Source organism: Lichenostomus cassidix, chromosome 1Aa (assembly GCF_008360975.1).
Source record: "Lichenostomus cassidix isolate B80296 chromosome 1Aa, HeHo_3.0, whole genome shotgun sequence".
NCBI classification, from domain to species: Eukaryota; Metazoa; Chordata; class Aves; order Passeriformes; family Meliphagidae; genus Lichenostomus; species Lichenostomus cassidix.
In genome coordinates, this window is record NC_139480.1 from 53998558 (window position 1) to 54025266 (window position 26709).

The 26709-nt window shown below is 43.0% G+C and overlaps 1 protein-coding gene and 1 long non-coding RNA gene across 2 annotated transcripts in view; both read right to left on the reverse strand.

Moving 5' to 3' along the window:
• The window catches only part of DNAI7 (dynein axonemal intermediate chain 7), a 352760-nt gene that overhangs the window by 117541 nt on the left and 208510 nt on the right, over nt 1–26709 (reverse strand). The window lies entirely within an intron of this gene.
• The window catches only part of LOC146443906 (uncharacterized), a 143923-nt gene that overhangs the window by 3841 nt on the left and 113373 nt on the right, over nt 1–26709 (reverse strand). The window contains exons 2-3 of the long non-coding RNA XR_014856115.1: nt 19278–19405; nt 12974–13130 (exon numbers count right to left, since the gene is read on the reverse strand). This is a non-coding gene — a long non-coding RNA (uncharacterized LOC146443906). The remainder of the gene's footprint in view (nt 1–12973; nt 13131–19277; nt 19406–26709) is intronic.

Sequence of the window (26709 nt, forward strand, 5' to 3'; positions counted from 1 at the left end):
AGGACTACCCAAAATAGACACCCAGTAGCTGATGGTACCAATGATGAAGACAGAGCAGGAAACAAACCACAAAATCAATCCTATTACAACTGACTACATCAGGTTTTAATCTTAGAATCACAGAATGGTTTGGGTCAGAAAGGACCTTAAAGCTCACCCAGTTCCAGCCCCCTGCCATGGGCAGGGATAACTTCCCCTATCCCAGGTTGCTCAGAGCCACATCCAGCCTGGCCTTGGACACTGCCAGGGATCCAGGGGCAGCCACAGCTTCCCTGGGCACCCTGTGCCAGGGCCTCAGCACCCTCACAGGGAACAATTTCTACTTAATAGCTCATCTAAACCAGCTCTGTCAGTTTGAATCTATTCCCCTTTGTCCTTCCACTACCTGCCCCTACAAAAGTCCTTTTCCAGCTGTCTGCTTTGCCTGGATTTAACAGCTGAGAAGCATCCTTCCTGACAGTCCTCCCTGGTTGCAGGATTACTATTTGGGTGTGTAAAGCTAAGAAGTTGCATAAACACTTCCCTGTCTCAAGCTGAAAATCTTTTCCTAGGCTGCCATTCCTACAAATGGGGAAAATCTCCTGGCACCTGCAGTCACCTATCCATGCCAGTCACAGAGTGACCTCCTGAGAATATGGGAATTATTTCACCAGTCTGGTTTGACGTGTTCACTAAAGAAAGGTCAAGGGCTGCAAAGCTGGATCAGGAGCTGGATAGACCTAGTTCCTTTAAAATTAATGGCAGCTGAGCACTTAAAGTGGTTTATAGTACTAAGTGGAACAATGAGTATAAATGACTATGCTGTAGACCATTAAAACTCACTTTTTTCTCCTGTTCCGCCTCAGCCTTCCTGCATTTCCCTTGGTCCTATTCCTTCTAGTTCTGTTTCCTGGATCTAAGACTGTTTCCTCTCTTGCTGGAATGCTTGAACCTCCTCACATGACAATCACATATATATTGATTGTCCAATATATATTTTACTCCTCTTAATCTTCATTAATCTCCTTGGGCACTTTGTCACTCTGTCATCCTCCCCTGAGTCTTTCCAGTACGCCAACAGCTTTCTGGCTTTGACATATCCAAATTGACACAGTGATTTTCTCATCACTGCCTAATTAATAATTCACAGTTTATATAAGAGTCTCTTTCTCTTACTGATTCATAATATTTCATTTAATTTCCTAAATGCACCAGTACTATTAACAATAGTCTCATCACATCTTATCAACATATAAAGCTCTAGAGACCTGGCCTTCAAGGGCAAGTGCAAGAAAATCCACTGTTGCACAGGAAGAAAATATTTTTTTAATATTAATAAATGTAATAATATAAATGTAATTTAAAAATACTTAAAAGCAGTCTTTTTCATATTTACCTCCTCCTTTTAGATGTTTGTTTGTGTGTATGTTTTACAGTGTACTTAATATATTCTTGCAGTAGTAAATATATATAATTCACAAATAAATAAGTGAATATATTGGGGAGGTGGACAGAGGGAGAGAGTGTGTGTGTTCAAGGGTTGTTTACTGATACAGGTGCTCAATTAAAAACCTTTGGAGATCACTGCTATAGGAGCAAGAGGTGGTAACATAAATACATTTTAAGTTTTTTTGTGTCAGAAAATCCCTCTATTGCCACATTGCTACATCCCAAATCCACTCTTGAGCTGCCCTAGCAGAGGGTCAGGCCTGGATGGCTGGGGTGGGACTGCCATCATCCCTGTGGTCAGTGGGAAAACTCAGAGGCTGTGGGAGACTTTGACACCAGCAAAAAGGTTGCAGAAGTCTTTTTTCCCCCTCTCTGTGAGCAGAAATTCAATTGAGTTTGCCATGTGTTTTTCATATATTTTGCACATGCATGTATGTGCACAGAGTATTAAAAAGATGTATATTTTCCATATTGCTGCATTATTTCTTGTATGGCATTAGCATATTAATAAATGTCTTTTGCATAGATTTACTGAGTTTTGTACACACATACATTAAATTTATGCAATATACCTAACAAACAACACACATCTATTTGACACATTCTGCATTTAGTTGTAGGCAGAGCTGCAACTTCTACATTGTTTGACATATCACAGATAATTTACCATTTGCCTTTGGTTGTAATTCTGCCAGATTTGAACTCTTTGCACTGAATTTTTACATAATTTCTCCCTGCTTCTGACTTAGTTTCTTTGGAGAGTTTGAGCAAAAGTGATTTAGCCATTTTTCTAAATAACAGAACTTGTGAAAAACAGACAGTATAACCTGTACTGGAAATTGTTCACATTCTGAACATCTCCAGCCACAGTCTGGAGAAGAAATTTAGAAAACAAGTCCCTCAAAGTCTCCTTTTTTTTCTTTTTTTTTTCTTTTGTGAAAATATATCCAGATTGGATGCATTATTTTCTAAATCCATATTTTTCTCTTGCTCAAATCTTGGCTTTTCAAGTGGTGATCTCTGAATGCGGCTGAAAGGATAATATGTAACAATAAAGTTCCATATTGAGCAGAATTTAACTTGGATTTTACTTTCCACTACATCTTGACTGACAATGAATGCACTTCTATAAGGAGATTTGGGCTGCATTCCTTTTTGAAGCTTAAGGTTAACTTGTATTTTCAAAATGCAAAGCTGTTCTAGAATTGCTTACCAAGAGTCATTTAAAAGCATTCACTCCCAGAGCCAGTCTGGCACGATGCTGCAATTAGAGTACACAGAATGAATGTCACACACACCTTTTAATGAAGCTTTGTCTTTTTTCTTGCTGGTCATGGGTCACTCTCTTCAACTCTGCATCAGTTATAGTAAATTCCTGCTCATTTTCCATCCCTCTTTTTGCTTTTTTGTTGAATAAGTAATAAAACAATGTTCTCATGTTGTTTTTTCCTCTTTCACCACCCATCCTTGTCTTCTGTTCCAGTAGAGAGGTGTGTACCAAGCCACAGCCTGAAAATAAACCAACCAAGCAACATTGCACAGCCTGTTTATGTTCTTTTTTCATGAAGATAATTGAGTTTTTTGGTAGATCAGCCAGGGAGGGCTGAAAGGGGAGGTATTCAGTGTTCTTCTGAGTTATTTAATGTTTGAAATATAAATACTAATCACCACCACCACATTCCAGCTTTGTTACTTCAGTCTTTACAATCCATTTCCAGCTTTTAAATATATTTAAGGTAAATTCATCATCTCAGAGCCTTAAAATTCCATGCCTCCAACTAAGTAAGCTGGTCAAAGGAGAGAAAAGAGGACCAAGTATGGCCAAAGTGAGTTAGAAGAGGAGTAAATGTGAAAAGGTGAGGCTGAAAGTCACTGTTCACTCAGCAGTTTGTAATGTGTGAATTGTGGTGTCTCAGGGAAACTGTGTGATTTGCACTCTTTATGAAAATCACAGATCTTTTCCATGCTCTCACTAGCTCGACTTTGTCTAGCTAAAAATTACCAAAACCACCATTACCACTGGACAACTCTGGGGTAAAAAAATGATCCTGGGCTCTTTCTCATCCCCAAATTACCAGAACTTTGCCTAAAAATCCTAAAAGCAGCAAGCCAATGGCAGCTTTGGACTGGGTTGTTCACTGGCAAGGAGCACTGGGGGTTGCTGCCAGCAATATCCTGCTTTTCTCCAGTCCTTCAGATCCTAAGAACCAACATCCACACTGAAACAAGGCTGCCAGAGAGAGATCACAAGATTTCCTTTGACCACAGGCAATGGTAGCACAGTCAAGGCTTGGCCTAAATCACACCAGCTCCTCCCAAAGAAAATCTGAGGGAGGTTTGTGAAGCACTGGAGTGAAGATTAAAGACAAAATGGCTCCTGGATATTTATACAATATAAGAAGTCGGTAAAACATCAGGTTTTCCTTTTTCTCTTTAATTTTTGTAACACCAGTCAGTATTCAATCTGTGACACCAAAGCTGAAAGAACTTGCAGCTTAGTCACAGTGATTATTTTCAAGTACCTTTCCTGTGGATTAACAGAGATTAGCAAAGACACGTTTTTTCCAAGGTGTGATAGTAAATCCCAGGCTTTTTAGTCTGGCTTGCTGAGAGTACCATTAAAAATAGGCAGTTTCTTTTATTTTTCTGAATTACCAGGGACATTGGAAGAAATCTGTGATATCAGCTTTAAAACTCCAGTCTCTGCTTGATTCTGGATTCCCTCTGTTCAGGGAGGAGCTGTCTCTACTGGAGACTGGACATTTTTTGTATTTTTATCCTTATACAAAAGATTTAACAAGGTTGTGCTGTAAAAAGTGAATGCAATTACCTGTGACCTTTATCACTAACACAGGAGCAAAAGGACCCATTATGAAAACATTTCTCCTACAGGAGACAACCACAACATGTTTTTGCAAATGGTGTTCCTAAAGGATTTGGCATTTGATAAAATAGCTTCAGCCATTTCCTGTGAGGCAAAGCAATTCTCACTCAATTTTAAAGGAGAAAATCCTGAAAAAATTTAAATGCTCTCCTCCAAAAGTGCTCAGCATACTCTGCCAAGGTGTGTTTGTGGCTTGTTCACACATCCATGAGAAGACAGCATCGAGTGTGGCTCTTCTGAGCCACCCAAAATTGCATTTCCAGCTTTTTTATGAGAGGACTCACCCAGGGCTGCAGTGAGCTGGGTGATGAACAGACTTTGCCTCCTTTTATTCTGCCAGGCCTCAATTTTCATCTTAGAAAAAGGAAGCAGCACTGGGGGTAAGAGAGGCCTCAGGCCACTTTCCAGCCATCTACACTGGCACCAAAGTGGAGCACTTTGCTTTGGTTCAGCTGCTGCTGTCCCAGGGAGCTGGAAGGGCTCCCTTGCTGGCTTGGCTGACACTGACACTATTGTGCAGGAATTTTAGATGCAAGGCTTGGCAGCCTGAATATCATCCTCGGAGATTAATAAACCAGCAGAGGTTTTCTGCTTGAGTGTGCTTGGTTCAGACTGGAAGAGGGGAAATTTAGGTTAGATACCAGCAAGAAGTTCTCCCCTGTGAGGGTGCTGAGGCCCTGGCACAGGGTGCCCAGAGAAGCTGTGGCTGCCCCTGGATCCCTGGCAGTGCCCAAGGCCAGGCTGGATGTGGCTCTGAGCAACCTGGGACACTGGAAGATGTCCCTGCCCATGGCAGGGGGTCTGGAATTAAATGTTCTTTAAGGTCCTTTTCAACCCAAACCATTCCATAATTCTATTAAGCAGAAGCTGTTTCAGACCCTCTACCTCAATTCATTGCTCATCCCACAGCCCTTTAATTATAATATTAACAGCAACATTGAATTCACATGTTCAAGCCTTTTTCGTTACCATGGATGGCAGATGCATATATTTGTTGTTTTCTATTTAAAGCTTTTCTGGGTTGCAATGGAACCATCTGACTCCTCATCTTAGCTCCTACCTGCCTCTCTAACTCTTATTCAAACAGGCAAAAAGATACATCTGAGCTAGCTGGAGGGGAAGTAATTTCTGAAGAGCAGCAGCCCATGCACTGAATTTTTAACATCTGATTCTGGCACAACATCAAAGCAGAGCACATCATTATCTTCCTTTTACAGAATAGGAAACTAAGGCAGAGAGTATCATCATCTTCTTGCCTAAGTCATCCAAGGCAAAGCCAGGAACAGAGCCCCATTGCCAGAGCTCTTGTTTATGGCTTTCTGTGCTGGCTAGCAGCTGTCCTCAGATGGTGGACACACTCTGGAAAGAAATACCATTTTTCTTTTTATTTTCGGATGAGATCCTACTCTAGTGACACCTCAATCTATACAGAAGCCCATAATATTTCCTTCAGCAGCAACACATAAAACTCATTTCCTTTCCAGTTCCGTGATTTGTGGGTTTCTGATCCAAGCTTCACACCTCTGCTGGCAAACACTGGCACAGCTCAATATTGTGACAGTACAGATTTTTATGTGAGCTATGGTTGGGAAAAGGAACATATCAAACAAGGACTCTCCAGGACAGCTTCCCATTGCTGGGCAACAGGAAATGATGGACAGCGCGAAGTGCTGGAGCTGTCATGCAAATGCTGGAGTTGTCATGCAAATGCCAGGCTTGTACTGACAATGGACATTAGCAGCTTCTTCTGAATTCACCAGTATTTGTGAGTGCAAGCCTTTCTGAAAATACAGACTGAGCTTTGACTCTACCATGAGGCTGAGAGTACCCTGGTGCGGCAGCGGAGAAAAGGCACTCAAACCCCCCCCACCAGTGGGAAACCAGAATACAGAACTTGGACATCCTGATTCAAGAGATAATTCCCAGTGCATTCCTCTGTTTCAGGACAACAGTTCAGAGTCTTTCCAAAATAACTGCCGGGCTCAACTTCATCAATTTTCATATTTCCAGTAGCAGTGAATGTACAGAAGTTGGTTTGAAAGTGAAAAAGCATTGCTTAATTGAAAACAAATACATGTATTTCCTTATAGCAGCCAGCCTAGATGTCAGTAATTGATGGTAAGTAATTGTACCACAGGCAGAATATTTACAGCACTGCCACTCTATATCCCTATGCAGTGCCTTTCATCTGAAAAACTCATTTGCATTAAAATTAGTGTAGTCTCTTCGTCTTTCACACTTAGGTGGCATCCATTGCCATCAGAAATTAAAAGATTCTTTGTGGGGCACAAAGTCATCAGTGTGCTGTTTGAATTTGGGTTTGTCTAAGTTTATATAGGCTACAACCTCTAAGGCTGCCTCGGGTATTAACTTCCTATGATTACTGGGAGTTGTGTAGCTGACTCCCTTCAAAAGTTTAGACAATTCCTCCTGTCTCTCACTGGTTTTCTCCTTCCTGGAGAAAGACAAATCTTCATTATTAACACTTTACCATTAACTCAGAGTCCATGCTCAAAGACTTCAGAGGTTTCAGCCCTCCCTTGTTTCAGAATCACAACAAAGCAGGGTCTGTTTTGTGTCTGCACTAAGATCAGGGATTTCTTGTGCGAACAGGAGAACACTCAATCCCCCTTAAGCTCAGGAAAACAAATTTATCACTCAAGTGTTCCTTTAAGTAGCACACATGCCAAGGGAGCCCTTTCAAACACTCACTCCCAGACTGTAATACTCATCATAGTTCTTAATAGACAGGTTGTGAATGAAGTCTAAAAAATGTTCAGCTTTCGACGTGGCATCTGCTGCAATAAATTTCATTATTTAGTACTGATGCAGTATCTTGCCTGTCTTCTGTGCATGTAATGCTTTTGCCCTTGCCACGTTCATCTTGTTCCAGTAAGTTTAAGTCAGAGCTCAGTGTGCTGGGACAAGCCTGTCCCAGCAGCCCAGAGAGCCTATGTGCTTGCTTAAAATAGCCAAATCCTCATCCCCAGTGTGACAAATACCACCCACCCACCCCAAATAAGTCAGCAGAGTGGTGTAGCAGTGAGTCACACTTGCTCAGGACAGCCAGGCTGCCTCCAGGCTGCCGCTGGCATTGATGGATTTGGAAGCAGAGCCGCAGGGAGCTGCCCCATCCACGTCCAGGAGATGTGCACAGCGAATGTAACACTTGGCTGCCTCTCCTCTGCCTTGCTGCAAACTTTGGGAACCCCTGAGAGTCTCTGCTCCCACTCAGCCCTGGTCTATTTGTGCTTTATGTCAGCACAGGGAGGCTGCAGGTGGCTCTCCCCCTCTTCTGACTGATCTGGCTGCCTCAGTCTGGCACGTTTCTCCTTGCTCACTGCCTGTAGGAGCACACTCCGAGCTGATCACTGAAATAACTCAGCACTAAAAGTTTTGGGGGAGACATTCTTTTAACCTGAGCTTGTCTGGCAGTCTCTGCACGCCTCTGTATTGCTGCAGCCGGAGGGATGGGCAGCTGTGCTTCACAACTTTGGAAATGCTGCAGCTCAGACCCACAGCTGGTTTCTACATCCATCACTGCAGCTGTGGCCTAGGGCTCTGAAAACAGAATGACACCAGCAACAAAGGGAAAACCTGACACTTTTACCCTTGGAGAGGGTGCAGAAACTGTTAAGTCAATGGGAGAAAGCTTTTAAACCATAGAGAAGGCAAAGATCTTCCTGATCTTACATTTCCCTTTATCTGTGCAAGGAAAGTTTTGGGTGTCACTATGTACACCAGGGGGAGGACAGAAAAACAATTGGGAAAAAACACCTCCTAAAATGGCCCAGAAAGGAGCCTGGGCAGGGATTAGCAGCAATCTTTATTCTCTGTCTGTACATCTCAATCAGAGCTGCTGAGTCAAGAGTCCTGTTTCTGTTAACACATGTAAATCTCAAAAAAAAAACCCCAAACCCCAAAACTCCTCGAGAGTGAACATCAGTTTTTCTTACAGGCATGGAGTAGTCACATAGCAAAACAGATAGAAGTGCAAGAAAAGCAGAAAGGAGGGAGAACAGGTTCCAGCACCAGGGACCACAACTCCACTCACCACACAACTTAAGAGCAGATCTAATTATTTTCACTTGGCTTATAAGAGAAAGTGGAGCTCCCTCACACTCCTTCCTGTTCTTTTCCACTGAGACTTCTCTCTTTAGTCAGTCATCTTTGTTGTGTGTTTCTTTGCATTCAAATTGGCTAATCTCTCAAATTTTGATGGACTCCCTTGCCAGAGGAATTCCTGAGGAATAGCTTCTATTTAATGAAATCCAGAGTGACTAGATTAACAAGGAACTGACTAAATTAACAAAGACTGACTAAAGATAAGATTCTTTTTTTGAACTGTAAATCCTGCTTTACCAGCAATTGTTTTGAAGGAATCCTGTAATAAAATATGTAGGCTTCTACCTTTGTGTTCTGGTATATTATTTCTTGGCAAACAAGCCTCTCAATTTATTAATATCACAATCTATGTATATGTCTCATTGGGAATTTGGACCTTAGCCTGTGCACTTCCTACATCTGACCTCAAAAAATCCCAAATGCATAGGTACCTTTAGAACTAATTTTCCAAGCCAATCTGGGTTTTGCACTCTGAGTGTCCATGCAGCTCTCAGTCCCATGCCAAAGCCCTACACCCAACAGGAGGGAGGCAGCTGGGGGAGAAAGTGAGACCTGCAGAGCTCCTCTGGCAACTTGCATAGCCACGAAGCTGCTGGATGTCAACAGACTAGTCTGTGAGTTTAAACGAGGGAATAACTTCTCTAAGGAGATGTTCACTGAAGGCTTCAAAGCTTTTTGAGCAAGCTGGTTTACTTTTCAAAACAGTGGACCAGCTCCTGTGAGACTAGAGTGCGTGGGGAAGGCTTGGTGTGTGTTGATGCTGCAGTTTCTTCTGCTGTGTGCAGCTATTCTCTGGTGGAACAAAATCCAAAGTTTTCCATAACTTCACATTGCAGAGGAGAGGAAACCTGTCAGTGCTCTCAGCCATGTGACTGGCCACTAAGGATGGATTTTAAACTGCTCCTCTCTGAGCTGACAGAGGAAGCAACAAGGCATTGTAGCTATGAAACATGTCAGGAATTCAAGTGTTTCTCAGTTTCTAAGTCTTCAAGAAAGTCACAGATTGATACAATTATTACATTAGACAAAGCTTATCTCCAAAAGTTCAAATCTATTTATTTTTACACCAAGAGTTTTAACTAAACTTGGAGCACAGGGCAGGGAAACTCCTGGGGAAAGCTCAGCTCACTCTTTGAGAAAAACAGTGAAATGCTGTATATTGAGTAGCTTTACGCAATTGTGGGCCTGAAAAAAAGACCATGAGGGGTCTGGAGCATCTCTTATGAGGAGGGACTACAGGAGCTGGGCCTGTTCAGTCTGGGAAGAGCAGACTGAGAGGGGATCTCATCAATACACACAAGTATCTCAAAGGCTGCCCAGAGGATGTTGCCAGGCTCTTTTCACTGCTGCCCAGTGACAGGAGGAGGAGCACTGGCCATAAACTAAAACACAAGAAGTTCCACCTCGGCTTGAGGAAGAACTTCTGTACACTGAAGGTGGCAGAGCCCTGGAGCTGCTGCCCAGGGAGGGCCTGGAGTGTCCCTCTCTGGGGACATTCCAAACCCACCTGGACACGTTCCTGTGTCACCTGCTCCAGGTGACCCTGCCTTGGCAGGGGGTTGGACTGGTGATCTCCAGAGATCCCTTCCAACCCAAACAATTCTGTGTTTGTGTGGAAACACACACCCCAAAACCACAGCAGATTTAACAGTGTTCAGGTGTGAAAGTCAGGGAAAGCTCTGGGGTGACAGTCATATTCCACAGCCACTATGAGTGTCTCTAAGCATCAGTGCCAGCACGTGTGTGACAATGCTGTCACCTCCCTGCACACAGCTGAGAGCTGAAAATCCTAAAGCAGTGAATCCTGGTGCTGCCAAAATCCTGACAGCTCAACCCCCATCTAGTTCTCAGGATGACATCAGTCAAACATCTAATTAAACACATAATCTTCAAGGTGCTTTAAGCATCTTCATACATTCTCAAAAGCAAACAGATGCAAATTATACTGTTATAAGCAATAAACCAAATATGTCCTACTTGGCCAAACTCACATATTTTTAGTAAGTTTGTGAATACTTGCATTGTGGGCTTCAGGACAAATCAGATTCAGCCACAGCAGTCATCAATTCTCTCTAGAAGTGTTACTAAATTATGTGTTTGCACTGAGGGCACTCCAAGGATGTGGGATAATGCAACACCAGATTAAAACATTGGGTATTGTATACTACACCGAAACTTTATTTATTTAATGGCTATAATAGGAAAAGGTTGAAATTCAAACTGAGTGGAGTGAAACAATGAAAGTGATCCCATGGTGCGATATCAAAATAGTAATGGATCAAGGGAGAATTGAAAGAATTACTTAATTTATGCCTTTAACAAGCTTAACCACACACAAAGCAAACTGTCATCGCCTTTTACTCTTTATCTTCAACAATTAGCAGAGCTAATGACTCCTTTTGCTTTCTGTGTGAGACAAGATGTGATCCAATCCCCACTGGAAAAGAGTTCACACAATACAAGGAAATGCACAAAGGGGAAGGTGATCCCTTTTATCTCCTGGTGTTTATCTGAAGTTATTCTTCCCAAGCCCAGTCAAACACTGTGCTGTAGCTCATTATTTGGAAGCTGCTCAGAACTCAACTGGAGCTTTCATGCTGGCCTTCAAAGGGATCTTTTCATGGCTCTCCCTATAAAATCCTGAGAATTAACCAGATCTCTTTACAGAAACACATGCAAGGAGCACCATGGGTTTACAAAGACTGAGTCCATGAGAGAAATGCATATAAAGTCGACAGAACTACAAAATGAATGAGAGCAGGGAGAGCAGCAGGCATCAAAGAGCTGGGAGTCAGGAAAGCATTTGATAAAGTGCCTCTCCAAATACTATTTCCCATTGGCTCAGACATAAATACTGTCACAGGAACTGTCTGAAGGACTGCAAACGTGGAATAATAACAGACAAGGGGATTGTGTCTCATACGTTTCCCATAGAGACAACAGGGAGCTCTCATTTCATGGAACATCTCTACTTGTGATGTGCAAGGGGGAATAAAACAGCTGGTTAATAAAATATGTAGATAGCATTAAGTTGAGAGCAGAGGGAAGGGAAACACAAATGAGAGAAAGAGAAATAATACGAAGAGCCCTGGAGAGCTTAGAAATATGGGCAGGAAATAAGTGAGATGCAGCTCTTGGAAAATGGTGCACTAATTTATCAGGGGAGAAATGGCATTCACTGGAGGGAAAAGTATGGAGAGCAATAATGCTGAAAGGAGAGGAGGAAGCCAACGATGCATTTGCAATTTGACAGAACAAAAAAGGCTGTTAGGATTTTACAGCACTGTCTTTGCAGAGTAGTGAGCCCCAAGTGGAAGATTCCCTTTGTGCAGCTGTGGAGAGGGAAAATTTGGAATACTGATTCTGATGTTCCCCAGTGCCTGGTGTGACCAGACTTCACTGACTTTAAGAAAACTCTTCCTAGGAGTAGAGGCAGGTAAATAGAGTTCTCCCAGTTCTTATCCAGGCAACACAGAGTTCACCTGCTCATCACATCTCATCCTGAGGTAGCAAACATGAGAACCCATCCTTGGCATCCTTTGTTTTGGTTTAACTCCTCCACTACTTGGAACTCTAGACTCAGGCTGCCCTGAGACCAGAATAAAATGTACTGAGTTCAGTCTAGGACATTTCATCACCAGAAAATTAATTTAAAAGGGATGGGAAACCTCAAAAAGGCAAAGCCCTTGTGCAGCTGAACTATCACTAATAAAATATCCCTGTAAAAGAAGAAATGTAGGTTGAGTATTGTGGAATCAACCTCAGCAATAGCACCTGCAGGCCTATCCAATGGTGTAGTAGAGAAGTCTGTAGCAGACAGTGCCACATAGGGATAAACCTTAAAACTGGAGCTGCCAACTGTTGTCCTTTCTCTGAAGAAGGCAGATCCAAGATAACTGAAATCAGCTGAGGATCTGTTTTTCTAGCTCTCTCCCACCCTTAGTACGTGTGACACTAAATTAAAGATGGCAAATGCATTTTTGGGACAACTAACTTCTCCAGGAGACAATACTCGATTTTTTAATGGGATTTCTAGGTGAGTGTAAACCACATAGAGCCCAGCTGACCTCTTTGGCTGCCTGCCACTGCCTCAGTTACTTCATGCCACCCACATGGTGGGACCCTCTGAATACCCTATAATATCAGCTCTGTTCTTGGGTTCAAAATTAGGTGGGATCAGTAGAAGACAAGGCCAAAACAGCCATAAATTCTGTGTTTCTGTTCCTTTTATGGCCTAACTTCACAAGGAGATATCTCCGATTTTGTACTAACAGCCACTGAAGGGGATATGGGGAAAGGAGGTGATTTATCCTTTCTGAGAGTGAAGTCCAGCCTGAGGGAAGTTGTCCCTGAAGCAATAAGTGAGATATTTGTATTTCAAAGCCTTTGATGTTCTCCAATATCCTGCTGGATAATGACTCAATCCCTTATCAAGGCTTTGCTTGTGTTTCACAGCTCATCTAAACAAGACACTGCAGCAAACACCTTCTGTTCCTACAAAAATAACCTGAAGGAAAGTCCCAAATATCCTTGTACCTGGATGCAGGCTTTTGGTAGTCCTCCTCAGAAGATTCCTTCTATGATTCTCCATGCATCCCAGGCTCTTGGCAATGTTCCTTCAGTCAGTAAACAAAGGGTTGAAGTGGTTCTGGCATTGTCCAGTTTGGCATTTCAGTACCATCTCTGGGCTGAGCTGATGAGCAAGCAAAAGGCAAAGGCACTGAGTTATACAATATTAACAGAAAGACAAATTATGAGGGAAAAAAACTTTTTTGTAACAAAAATGGAACATTTAATTTCCTCTTTGTCTCAAATTGCAAAGTGATGCTTAGCAAACACTCCTCTCAAAGCATTAAATCTATGGCTATAAAATAGAGCACAGCTGGCAAACTGAGTATTTCTTACTGACACACAGATTTATGACCTCATTGGAAATACCTTGGGTAACAACAAAACCAATAAATTATGCCATCAGTAGTATAATTGTCACCCTGCAACTTCAGTGCTGTTAGTCAGCATAGCATCAGCTGTGAGTGAATATCAAATATACCAAGGCTCCCTTTCAATTACAAAAAGAAAGTGATAACAACTCCTAATCCCCTTCTTATTCCCCTTTTCAAACTGAAATAAATGTTCAACAAGAGCCCCCCATCCTTGACAGGGCTGGGAGAACCAAAGGGAGGGAACACACCCAGTGAAGCTGTATTTCACCAGGCAAACTTTGCTCATCTCTCCCATCCACGTCTTCCCAACAAATTAAACCCTTTTCAGTGCTTGTTTCTCAGAGTTTCGATTTGAGACTTCCTTCAGTATTTTATCTGGTGTATTGTATGAGACTCACTCCCCCAGGCATTCTATCTCTAACCAGACATGGTGGGGCAGGGTAAATTTTGGGGGGAAATGCCTCCCTCAGCTCATCTTAGCACTGAGACTGGAGCACAAATCAGCTTTGCTTGGATGAGTGTCTGGGTCAGGCAGCATCCCTGCAATGCAGATCAGCCTCACCAGCTCCCTGGGAGTGTTGTGACAGTGTTGCTTTTCTCCATCTGAGTTTGTTAATCACAAGAAGCAGGGTGTTAGAAACCCTGCTCGTTCTGCATTTCCTCGCTGCACAGCGATGTCATGGCACCAGACACTCTTAGGACAACATTTGGATCCATTCCCTTGGGACAGCCAGGAAAGCACCTCTGGGACAGTGGTGCTGTTCCACCTGCCTGGCTTCAGCTCGAGACAGGGACAGACAAGGGTGTTATCACAGGGGAAATAAGGAGGTGAAACATTGCAGCACAAGCAGCCTGAAAATAAAGCTACAGGCTGAGCACAGCTTAGCAGAGTGCAACTCTGGTTGAGGGTGAACCAAACAGGGAAACATTAAATAATGACCTTTAGGCTTTTGGTAGCAGGGAAACAGCACAAGGGGCGTGGAGCTCCCTAAGCCAGGAACTAGAAAGGCTGGGCTTTGTTTTTCTGGGCTGGAGCCTTTGCTAGATCAAGCACTGGAGCTGGCAGCCACGGGGTGAACAGACTGTGTGGAAGCTGCTTTCCACTGAAGTGTCAACAAGCCAGTCTGTTCCCCAGCTCAGACCAATTGCTGCTTTTGCTGTTGCTAGGATCTGGCATCCTCAAAAGGGGCTTTAGGGGAGCTTCTAGGAGGGGCACTGACTGACACTGCTGAAATTCCTCGGGATCAAATGACTCCTTTAGAAACTGCTGTCTGAGCTGTGTAGTGCTCCGCAAACACTCAGCAGGGAGAAAAGCGGCAGGAGAAGCCTGCAGGAAAGCACCTCTTGGGAGACATCCTGTCTCCTGTGACACCCTGAACTCTGTGAAATCCCATCTTCATCAGTCATTAAACTGCCTTGAGTAGCTCACTCAGGGGCGTCAGCCCTGCAAGCTCTCCTTTTTATTTTTCTGTGCTGTTTGGCTGTGTCATGCCATAGCAAAGGACAACCATACCCCAAAATTGATAGTGGAGTGCTGAGAAAGTTCTCCTAAGAGAGAGGTGGCTCTGAGTTCAAACACATCATATCCAAATCAGGGCAATGATTTTAATCACAGTTTTCCTCTTAGGGGGTTGAATTAGCTTCCAGGTAATGGTGTGGAGTGGACAAAGGGTCTGTTGACAAATCCTACTGTCTAATATGCTTCGTTGTCCACCAAGAAACGTTTGGGAACATGAGGAAAGGACTTGAGGCCAGTGCTAGAACAGCCTGGTCTAGTGGAAAGTATCCCTGCCCATGGCACAAGTTTGGAACTGGATGATCTTTAAAATCTCTTCCTAGCCAAACCATTCCATGATTAAAACAATTTCACAAGTTCTTTTTCCCTTCAAACAGCTCTTCAGGGCAGGAGGATATACAGATTGGGTCATACAGACCCAGATAGATTGGGTCTTTCTTTGGTTTCTAATACCTGGGGTGAAATCCACATTGATTCATCAATACTTTGGAGATGATCAGCCCTGCACTTTTGGAAAAGGAGTGTCAACCTCTCCCAGCTCTGTGGCAGGAAAGTGCTGCTGGAATAAGCTGCAGCTGCTCCCTGCCCAGCCCTTCATTGCAGCCCTCCACCAAAGCTCAGTGTTTTGATTTGGTTCAATAGGCAGGAATGAAACATTTGAACTGAAGAATGGCCAAGCATTTTGTTTAGGTCAAATGAAACATCCCGACCTTTCCAAACACGCTGTTCCCCGAGCAGCTGAATTAATGAAGCCTGGTTTCTAATGACTTTTTTCCTTCATTCTGCATCCCCACCCCCCTGCCCTGGCATCATGTTGGTTCCCTGATAGCTAATAAATGGGAAGGAGCAAAGGAGGGAAGGACAAATCAACCTTTGTGTCAAAAGGAGCACTAAAGCTATCTCTCATGCCTGACTGTCAATTTTCAAAAAATCTATCCTTCAGGACACTATCCCACAACAACCTGGAATGGGAGAAACTGGTGCATGTATTCCAAAGTTATTAAGGTTAGAAAAATAGGTGTATACACACACAGACCGGTAGCTAGGCACCACAGCAATAAAAATATCCAATTTGTTTTGTTTTGTTTCTCCCAAAACAGCAGCATTTCCACTGTTATCACTGTGTGAACCAAATGCCAAAGTGTCAGAATTGCCCACTTTGGTCAGAATTGTGGCAGACTGGGCATCTCTGTGGTCCCCATGGTGGAGGCAGGATGAGATAAACCCATGAAGGATTTGTCTGAAGAATACATTGATCCATCTGCAGTGGATTTTGGAGTGATGGAGACTGTGAGCAATTCCTCAGAAGACTGTTGGAAGGATGTCTGTGATTCTATGTCAACTCTGTGCTGCATGAAAAAATGACCCTTCAGTAATTTGTCCATAAAATTATCTTTAAAACAAAATCAAACCGTACCTTGGTCTCTTTTTCTACTAAATAAATAAGTGAAAGAGGGTTTGCATGTCCTGGTGGGCTTTTGGCTGGAATCTCATCCTCTGCTGCATGTCACCATGGACAGGAGCAGAGCAGGGCTGAGCTTGCTGTGCCTGTTCCCTGGGCCAAAGCAACCTAAGCCAGTCCCACCTGGAAAACACCTTGCCAAGTCAGCACAGCACCACATCCTAACAATCACTTATTCTAACACAGAGATGGATCAGAGTTGGTTTATAACCATCCTGAGGGAGCCCAGAGGGATTTTTATTTGTCTCCACTCTTTTCTTTTTTAATCTTCACATATTTCTTGGTGCCAGCTGTGGGGATTTCTCCCTCAGAAGGATGAGCAGGCAGTTGTTCAAGAAGTTCCTGATAAATTGCCAGCACAGGCCAGGAGGGTTTGCAAACATCTTCCACCATGCTCTTACAGGAAACTGCTAAATTCTCCATATTACATTTTTCAAGAGAAAGTCTTTGTCCTGAAGTTAACTAATTATGTGGTTCGTTTTGTGTCATTCAGGTGACATTGCAGAATTCCTTATTGTGACACTGCTGCAGACTCAGGACGGAAGAAGACGTTCAGGGAAGGGAGGAGATGAAACTTGGCAGAGTCCCTCAGCTGTGCTCCTTGGGATGGGATGTGGGGGCTCTTCCTAGAGCCTAAAAAAGTGGGAGCTGCTTGTCCTGTGAGGACAGTGTGCTGCCCAAACAAGAGCTACTCTTCTGACCATGAGTCCTGTGAAGCCATGGAGAAGGTGGAGGCATTATTTACCTCTCAGGGACAAGTGATTTAACTGATGCACTTTTTTAAAGAGTGTGTGAGATCACACACAACGTGGCTGTAAATGCAGAGGCACCCCCTGCACACACAGCATCCAGCACTCTCAGGACTTCCCTGGATCCACACTGTGAAACAGGAGAGCAGAAAAAGTGCCACAGTTCATACAATTCTGCCATGTGTAGGACACTTTCTAACCGGAAAACTCAAAGGCTGGCAGCACCTTGGGGGCTGAAAAACCTCCAAGGGAGAAAAAGTGTATTTGTGTTTGTCCTTGTAAATATTCATGAGAAAATTCATTCTATTTTTGGTCCTGGCCACACAGCTGAGGCTGACCATACACAACCTTGGCAGAAAAGGAGTTTCCTTCCCAAACATCTGGCTTTCATCTGGGTGGATACACTCAGCCAAGCTGTTTATTTTATGAACCCCACCTGTACCTCTGTGCCTCTCTGCCTGTGGGGGCAGGCTGGGCTCAGTGTCTGCTCTATGTTAAAAAATTCAAAAATTAACTTAATTAGCTCCTGCTACCAGCTCTGGTAGTACAAGTGCAGAGAGATTTCAGTAACTTAGTGAAATGCCTGGTGGGTTTATACAGGTGTTAGTGAAAGCACAGCAGAGCCCAGAGAAAACCTTCACATAGAAAATATTCACAGAGAGTGGCAGCCTCATTCTAATACCTAACAAAACCCCTGCCTGTGCAATGGATGTCACTGTGCATTAAAATACATAAGGAAAATATTAAACATAGATAAATTTGTTGCAAGCTTCATGCTGAAGGGAAAAATAGGGTATTTAAATGTCCACCCCACCCTGCCACCTCTTGGATTTAAGAGCTCAGTGCCTGCACTACATGTTGGGATTAAACAGAGGAGTGAACAACAGTCTCCCTGCATTAGAGGAGTCAGGTAAGGACAAAAATGGTCTGGGAATGACACACCACAACCAAAACCCATACAGATTTGTTTTCCACATCAATCTGTGCAGTTCCAAGTCAGAAAGGCAAAAGATGAGCCTGTGTTGATGAAAATGACTGGGGAGCAATTTGGTTTATCAGCTAGTGAATGGCTCCAGCAGGGAAAAAAGCATAAGCTGTCTGGCTTGCTTTACAGAATACCTAAATGACATTTATTTATTATATTTATGTTCTGCTATCATGTGCTGCTACATTACATCATATTATCTGTTTAATTTTATGATTATACGTGTGTAAACATACAGATACCTGTGTAGGTAAATGTCTGTGAACAAATGCATGGTCAGCAGGATCCAGCAAGCCATGTGCTGCCACATTAAACCACCAAGGTTTGTCAGTGCAAAACACACTCTTTGCCACGGGGAGGTCAGATCACTGAAGCAGGTGTTGTATTTGGAAATCTTCTCTTCGCCCCTCTAGACTTCCTCATCAAAAGACATCAGATGTGCTTATGTTTACTGATGTATGTGCAGCCCCGCTCTGATTCTGTGGGGTTTGGCACTACAGCTGGTTAGTGAGGCCTCTTCCTCTCACTTCAGTTTGCAGATCTCTGGCATATGCAGGTTTGAACTGCAGGGAGGAGCAAGAGGAGCACTGTGTTGATGAAATTCATGGCTGCTGCAGGTATCTGCAGCACAGTTCAGCTACTGAGTGCTCGGTGGAACCTGAGCAAGCACTTCTTGCTGAGTGGGTAGAGAAAGAAGAGTGAAAATGAGGCTGGCCATTTCAGCAATTCCTCACACAATTGTTCTTCCTCTGCCTTTTCCAGGACAGTCCTTCCAGCAGGTGCTTGTGGCTTTGTGCTTTGCTCAAAGAGACAATAATAATAAACACGGACAAAAGTGCCAACAGCATGTGAGCACCATGCTCTGCTCTGGGAGGATGGATGGGGTGAGAATGGAGCAGGTCAGAAAGGAAGAGCTGGGAGGAACTAGGGAGGTAAAATTGTGTCTAGCATGACATGACAACAACATAAAAATTGCTCTGTCATACTCGTGTAGGGACTGCATGACATTTTTCCTTGGGCAAAGGACTAATTAGTTGTGAGGGGTGGTGGCACAGACCTTCTTTTGTCTACTTTGAAACTCAAAAAATCTGAGCTAGGACTACTGAAATATAATTTTTAAAGTGATGTACAGCAAACCAGGAAATAAGTTAAACAGAGATTGATTTGTTCATTTAACTCTCCCACCTGTTCCTCCTCCAGGCACATCTCTGGGTGACTCGATTTCACTTTCCAAGAAGAAGCAATTCTCCTGACCCTCCTTCAGTGCTTCTTTCTTGGCAAGAAGGCCTTGCACCTCCCCATCATAGAACCATCTGAAATCAGGGAGAAAATGGTTTTCAAGCATCATCACATCACTTAACATAACATGGGCTTCAGACATGAAAAACAAAAATTGCATTCATATTTTTATCATTTTGCTAAAGGAACTTCAAATGTTTTATAAGTTTGGCTACCTGTAATATTGATTTTTTGAGCCAAACAGGATGATGTCCCTGTGAAAAAAAAAGGGACAAAAGTGGCTCCACATTAATTACATCTTAAAATTCAGCCATTTGCCATTAGTTTCTCAGGTAAGTGAGTGCCTGTATTTGCCATTTTAAGTAATGGCAAAATCATTTATAATCAATAGTTGCAGTAGTTAAACAGTACAAAGAAGATAAGCAGTGCTAAAATTTTGAATCTACCTTGATTGTACCAGGTTGGAATTTCTCTTATATGTACACACACACAGAGAAAAGGAGTCCCTAAAATAACCATCAAGTGGTGTGCATGTTAGAGGCAAAACAGAAAAGCAGCAGCCCCAAATCCCACCAACGTGAAGTGACCTCTGAAAAAAGGGAAAACCGAGACTTCTGCTCACAGAACAGCTATGCCATCCTGCTGGAAGAGATGTCCCCAGGACAGTGTGAGGCAGGTGCAGCATCCCAAATGCACATCCAAACATTCCCTGTGCCTGGCTCCAAAGAGCTGGACAAACCTGCTGTGGAAATGTGCAGACATCACCCACACACTGGCTGGAGAAGGTTGTCACAGGGTGCCAATCCAAAAACACGCCAGCTGTGCTGGGGAAAGGACCCTGGAAGCCACAGAAACCATTACCCAGAGTATTGTTTGACATGCAGGAGCAACTTGCTCACTGAGTGTTTTGACCTTCATCAGCCCGAGTACAGGAGGCAATATTTTGTAATCTGCAAGCAAATTGAGCCACTTCTTAGCTCGAGTACAATGGGTCAGTGCCCCATTGCTGAGCATCACACTTCCAGTGTCATCATTTTTCTTTTAGCATGACAAAAACATCCAGAATTTGATTACAGCCCCATCCCAGATGATTTGTGCAATCAGTAACCGTAAGCTATGGTTTCAAAGATTAAGAGACGCCGTATAAATTATGTACACAGAGAACACGGCAGTTGAAACATTTCTAGAAAACAAATCTTAAATCAGACTTGTTTGTACAGCCCCTGGAGAGCTCGTCCTTCTCCAGAATAAATGAGCAGAGCTAAAGACATCTCTGTAGTTTGATTGCTGCCAAATCAGTGCATGTGAGAAGTGAACTTGTGGCTCCTGCACTACACTCAATTTGGGAGCATGGACTTTCCAAATATAAATATTTGGAAGAAGAGAACAACCATCTCAATGCTAAAATAATATCACTTTGGTCTGGGTTGAGGAACTAACAGAGGAAATTTTGCCACATGAAACCCGACAGTGCCACACTACACTTATAAACAGAACTAGTCTGGGTTAAAAGACATACCCCAAACACTAAACAAAGGTTACCTCACATATAAACAGGGACAAAAAATAAATGTGGGGAGCCATGAGTTCCACTTTGAGGAAAGATGAGCTGGCTAATGTAAAGAAAGCATTGCCTTTGCTCAGGCTGGCATGCTGCCATCTATGACCTCATTTAAACAAAAAAAAAAATTAAAAATACACACTATTGCTCATACATTTTTCTGAGTCATGGAGATGAACCAAATGAAGTTAACTGGGGCAGTCTTTAGAAGAGCCAACCTGGACACAGCTTTTCCTTCCCCAGAGGTTTCCCTGGTGCACCTTCTGAGGACTAATGACAGCACATCTATACAAAGAGCCAGGAGAGGAGTGCCTGCCACCACTGTCCTCAGGCTCCGGGGCAGGAGTGTCACTGACAGCAGGGATGGGGAGGGGACAAATCCTTCAGCCCACCTACTTTCTCCTTCCCCCCCCCAGACCCAGCCTGGGGACTCCACAGAGGTGTTCATGGGTCAGGGAAGTTACCCTGCTATTAAAAGTTGCCCTCAAATTCACACCTGAAGCTTTTGATTTCTTCGTTCTACAAACTAACTAAGGGGACAATAATAATTAACCCTGCATTTCAAATGTTAATTACAAAGGCATAGGTCTGATAGTAAAAAGCACATTTCCAGTGAACTTTAATTAACCTCAAGGCCTTGTCTTACTCTACTTTTAGACTAATTACTAAACAATAGACAAATTTCTGATACTTGGATTTGAACCACAAATGTATTCTAAGGACACATAAGTTGTGAGATAAAGGAGCCATCAGTTTGCCACTAAAATATTTTGCTTGAATATGCAGTTATCACTATTATTCAGTATGTTTGAGTTATTATTTACTAATTTTGCTAATAATTACATACAGGACAGCTCTTGGGAGCACCATACATGATAAGACTGTCATTTATATATTTAAATCCCATGTACATGGTGGGCAGCTCGGGTTAATCAAATGCTGATTGAGTGTTCACTTGGGCTGAATGCTCCAGACAGATCCACATTCATCACTTCCAGGCTGAGAATTCATCTTGCTCTCACAAGTTGTTTCCTAATCAGCTGACTGCTCAATTCACTTGATTGCTCCCTCTGACCACACTGTGGCTGCCTGCATCCTTTGCCTCCCAATCACACTAATTGACCCCTTAGTCAAAAATATTCCAGGTTTCAGAGCTCTGCTCACAGCTAATTGCACCCTAATGAATTATTCTGGCTGAGCATTCAGTGTGTGTTTCCAGGATAGGCACAGTATTTTAGGAGGCACTTGAATGAGAGGATTAGTGGAAATAATCCACATGAAGGCACCACGTGTGGTGCAATGATTCCACGCTATCTGGGAGACAGCAATTAACTTAGGGTCTGTCCAAGACTTTGGGCAGAGAGCACAATTAGGTCTGTATAAGAAATCACATATCAACCAGAATATACCAACCTAGTTGTGTGCCAAACTAGCATCCATCCATGGAAAATTGTTGGCCTCTTGAGTTGCCTCACCCACTTACCAAAAAAAAGGTTCTGTTAGAACCCCACAAGTTCCCTGTGCTCTCCAAATGCTGTGCAAAATGGGAGTTATTGGGAGCCAACGAGATTTAATACATAATTTAAAAGCAGGGTGTCAAGGAGTGACTCTGCTGCCATTAAACATTAAAATAACACTGTGTGTACAATTTGCACAAACAGCAGGGAGCAAGCTGAATAGTGCTGGGAAACTTATCTTTGTCAAGAAAACTATCTGTTGTCAGAAGATGGGAATTAATTTGGGAAAGTGCATTCTAGTCGACACTTTGTTTCCATTATGTGCTGCTAGTGCAAATTAAGCACCATATAAAGTTTACCCAAGGTTGTGAAAGGTTTGTTTGCTGCCAAGAAATTAGTTTCTTAACACTAACCATTTCTGACAAATCAAGGAAATTCAGCATGTAAAAACAGCAAGCAATTTACTTCCTGAAAAAATGTAAAGTCCTCTATATTTAGAGATTTACCAATGGTTTCGTTATAGATCTACTTTTAAAGGCACAGAATTTTGCCTTTAAAATGATCTTATTCCAGATGACTCTTGAGAACTAGGAAGCACAGCAGAGAGACTATGTGCTTAGAAAGCAGAAAAACTCCAAATGTGAAAAGCAGAATTTCTCTGGAGCTTTCCCAAGAGATTTCCCTGTGTTATCCTGCACCTGGGGTAAACCCAGAGACTCCACCTTCACACCCAGAGATGGAACCCCCTGAATCCTTCCCTACAATACTCAGAATATTTCTTCGTTTTCATAGACACATTAAATTAATGTAAATTAATATCAGTAACAACACCCCCAATAATGTTCTGATAATAGGTCCTCACACAATTTGAAGGGACAGCAGAGGGCATATGTGGTCTTAGTACCAAGAAAGAGCTATTTGATAGAGCAAGTTTTCAGAAGGAGGAACTTTGGCATCTTCTGTGATAACAAGCGTTAGAAGAAAAGAGCTGTTCTTTGCTTAATTAGAACTTGCTAACAATGGCAGGGCTCATCATGAAGGTGCTGTTAGAAAATGCACAGACTAACCAGCTCCAGGAATCCAACAGGAGATCAAAAGCAAGATATTAATTTGAATTCTTCTCATTCTGAGCTAATTTAAAAGCCAGGGCCCCTCACCTCAGCTAGCACCTATCCCATTTTCAGGCAGGGGCTTTGTCTGAGCTCCCAGCTGAAGGAGATGGATGAGAGCCTCCTCACCCACTGGAGACCAGCCCTGTTCATGGCTCCTGTTGCAGAATTTTGGCCAAGAACCATGGATGTTTAAAGCACCCCAGTATTTTGTCCCATTTTCAGATGCCATCATTTAGGCCTGTGAAATGCTTTCAACACAGGTGCTTTGCTAAGCTGAGGATTTAAGCACAAAGGAGAGGGACCTGGCAGGCTTGAGCAGGGGAAAATATTTGGAAATAATATAAAATACTAATTTATTTTCCCTTTTAATTGAGCACCATGTTGCTATGACTACTCCTGGAGCACTACCTGAGCCCACTGTGTGCCCAAGACAGCCTGGGAGGTGCCTGTGAGACCTGCAGGCAGCACAGTCCACACAAGGCAGAGCTGCTCTGAACAGCCAACACACATTGGGTGGGTGATGATTTGGGATTTGCAGTCCTGTAAGGACCTCTTGGGAGAAAAAAAAAGTTGCAAGATGTGATTCACTTTTATTCCAGTTTGGTTTCGGGCAGTTCCAACGCCCTGGGCTGAGTACAGCATGCCAGGCTGGGGGAGAGGACAGTCATGCACCAGGAGGATCATTAACAACACTGCTCAGGTGCAGAGCCCATTGCATGAGCTTTTGCTACTGCTCACACTCTTCTTGAAAATTCTGTGGTTTTCACTGTGTGCTGCCTGGTCTGCTTTGCTTTCAGTTGCCCATGAGCATTCAAAAATGAAAACAGCAGCTACAGAGCTGAAACCTGTAATGCCACAATTCAGACTGAAAATGCTGTTTTCAGCAGGTGAAAATGACATTTTCAGTACTCAGCTTGGCAGGACATATGTGGACAAACATACATAGAATCATGGAATGGTTGGAAAAGACCTTAAAGACCACCCAGTTCCACCCCCTGCCATGGCAGGGACACCTTCCACTGTCCCAGGTTGCTCAGAGCCACATCCAGCCTTGGACACTGCCAGGGATCCAGGGGCAGCCACAGCTTCTCTGGGCACCCTGTGCCAGGGCCCCACCACCCTCACAGGGAACAGTTTCTTCCCAATACCCAATCCAAAGCCACTCTCTTTCAATTTGAAGACATTCAAATGCCAAAAATTATAAAAAAATCAGAAACTATAGTTAGAAGCTGATATGCAGATAAAGCTATCACATAAAGCAGTCATTAAAATAGGAATATAAACAAGTAAATAAATGGGAAAGCTGAAGATTGTGCCATGGCTCTACCTTGCCTTACTAAAGCCAGTCAAGAAATTACCAAAGTGTTGAGTAAACATTGTCATTGCTGCTACTATTTCTTTGAGTACCACTATGTGAAGAAATTATTACCCTGACTAAAATTTTTGACTGGAAATTCAAAACTACCATTTACAAACAAATCTTTACAAAGAAAACTTTCTCCTGACAGGAGTAGGAAATTCTCTGGCCTCCTGTAGGTACAAACACATGACAAGAACTCACACTTTTCAGTATTCTGTTTTCAGAACAGAATGAGACCTGACATTATCCAAGCTCATCCCTACCTCCCTTTCCTACCTGATTCCCACACCAGTTTCTTTCTTTAATGACTGAACTGAACTGCCCTCTCCTAAAACATATCCTTCCATCTGATGTTGCTGCTCATATTTTATTAGTTATTTCTCTGATGGCAACTTAGACACAGAAACTAATGAAGCTTCCCCAAGGAATGATCTCTGTAGGGATAAAATTCTGCAGTCCTCATCCACTAAACTCTGCTCCTGCTCTCTATCTTGCATTACTTCTAGTAACTTCTCCAGAGAAAACATTTATTGGGCCTTTCAGGTTACATCAAATAGCATGGAAGGTACATCTCTGTACCAGTGAAACATCAAGCTTATTTAGCCATCAAAGATTGCACAAATTTTCAAAGAGGCTCCAGTGCAGTCCCTGGAGGGGAGATGAAGAGAAATAGTGTGCATGAAAGAAATCTGCGTGAGGAGAAGTCTTGTGTGTCTCTGCAAAGCTGTGTTTCAGTGCTGCTGGTTTCATTCTTCTTTCCAGGCTCAAATCAAGTTCTCAGTATAACCCAAAATGTGGGAGGCAAATTTTAGTGCTCCCCTGCCCACCAACAAGCTTGAGGATGATTTGAATGCAGCTGTTTTGGCAATATTAACAAGGTGATATTCACCTAAGCAAGAATCTGATTTCAGAGCTCAGTAAACTTTACTGGAGATCAGTGGGATATGGGTTCCTGATTCCCAGGAACATCAGCTCCTGAGAAACTCTCATGTCCCTGTGTCCACATATCCTCGGCTCTAGATTAACAACAATATCTTTGCACTTTGCTGTAAAGCAAGCAACAGTACACAAAAGTATTAACAAAATGCAAGCCTGACCCAGAAAATCAGAGGCAGTTTTCAAAGAGATGTGTCAGTATCCAGTGAGTCCATGTGCCTTTGTACAAGGGTGTGAGTGTTTCAACAGCCACCTCAGTGCATTTTTATGGATGGCAAAGTACAATTTCAACTGGATTCTTACTCAACATTAAAAAAAGAAGTCATTTATGAGATATTTTTGCATGGCTTAAAGGTGTATTCTTCACTTGGTGCATACGTAAGCATTATTACTAACCCTGTGAAAACTACTCAGCTGAACAGAAAGATAAGTTAGGGAGAAAACTTGACAGGACAGGAAAATATTTTTACACTGTGGCAGAGCAGGAAGGATGAGCACTCTCACCACTGGGTAGGGAAGTAGTTCTTTTCTTTTGTTCATAGATGCATGAGAGTAAGAGTCAGGAGTTAAAAGTTAGGAAAACTTACAACTTCAGTGTAAAAGTTCAACAGCTGAGATCAGGCTGCAAAAATTTGCTCCTCTCCAACTCTTTCCCTTCATGGTTATGACTTTTTGGAGGCAGAAAGGATGGGAGAGGTTTGCTGTGGAGGGTCAGTGTCCCCCTCTGCTTTGTCAGGAGCTTGTTTTCCCCACACTGCACCTGGAAAGTTTCTCCTCCTGTTACAACCCCTTTGTGTTTAATATTTACAGCAATCTCCTTCTGCTTAATTCATAGCATGGATCCAGATGGTTGAACAGCCAGAACCTTCTTTGGTGGATGGTCACAGCCAAAAACACACAAGAAGACACAATTTCTTGTGAGCTCAAAGAGGTGATTGTTGGTCCTCTCCAG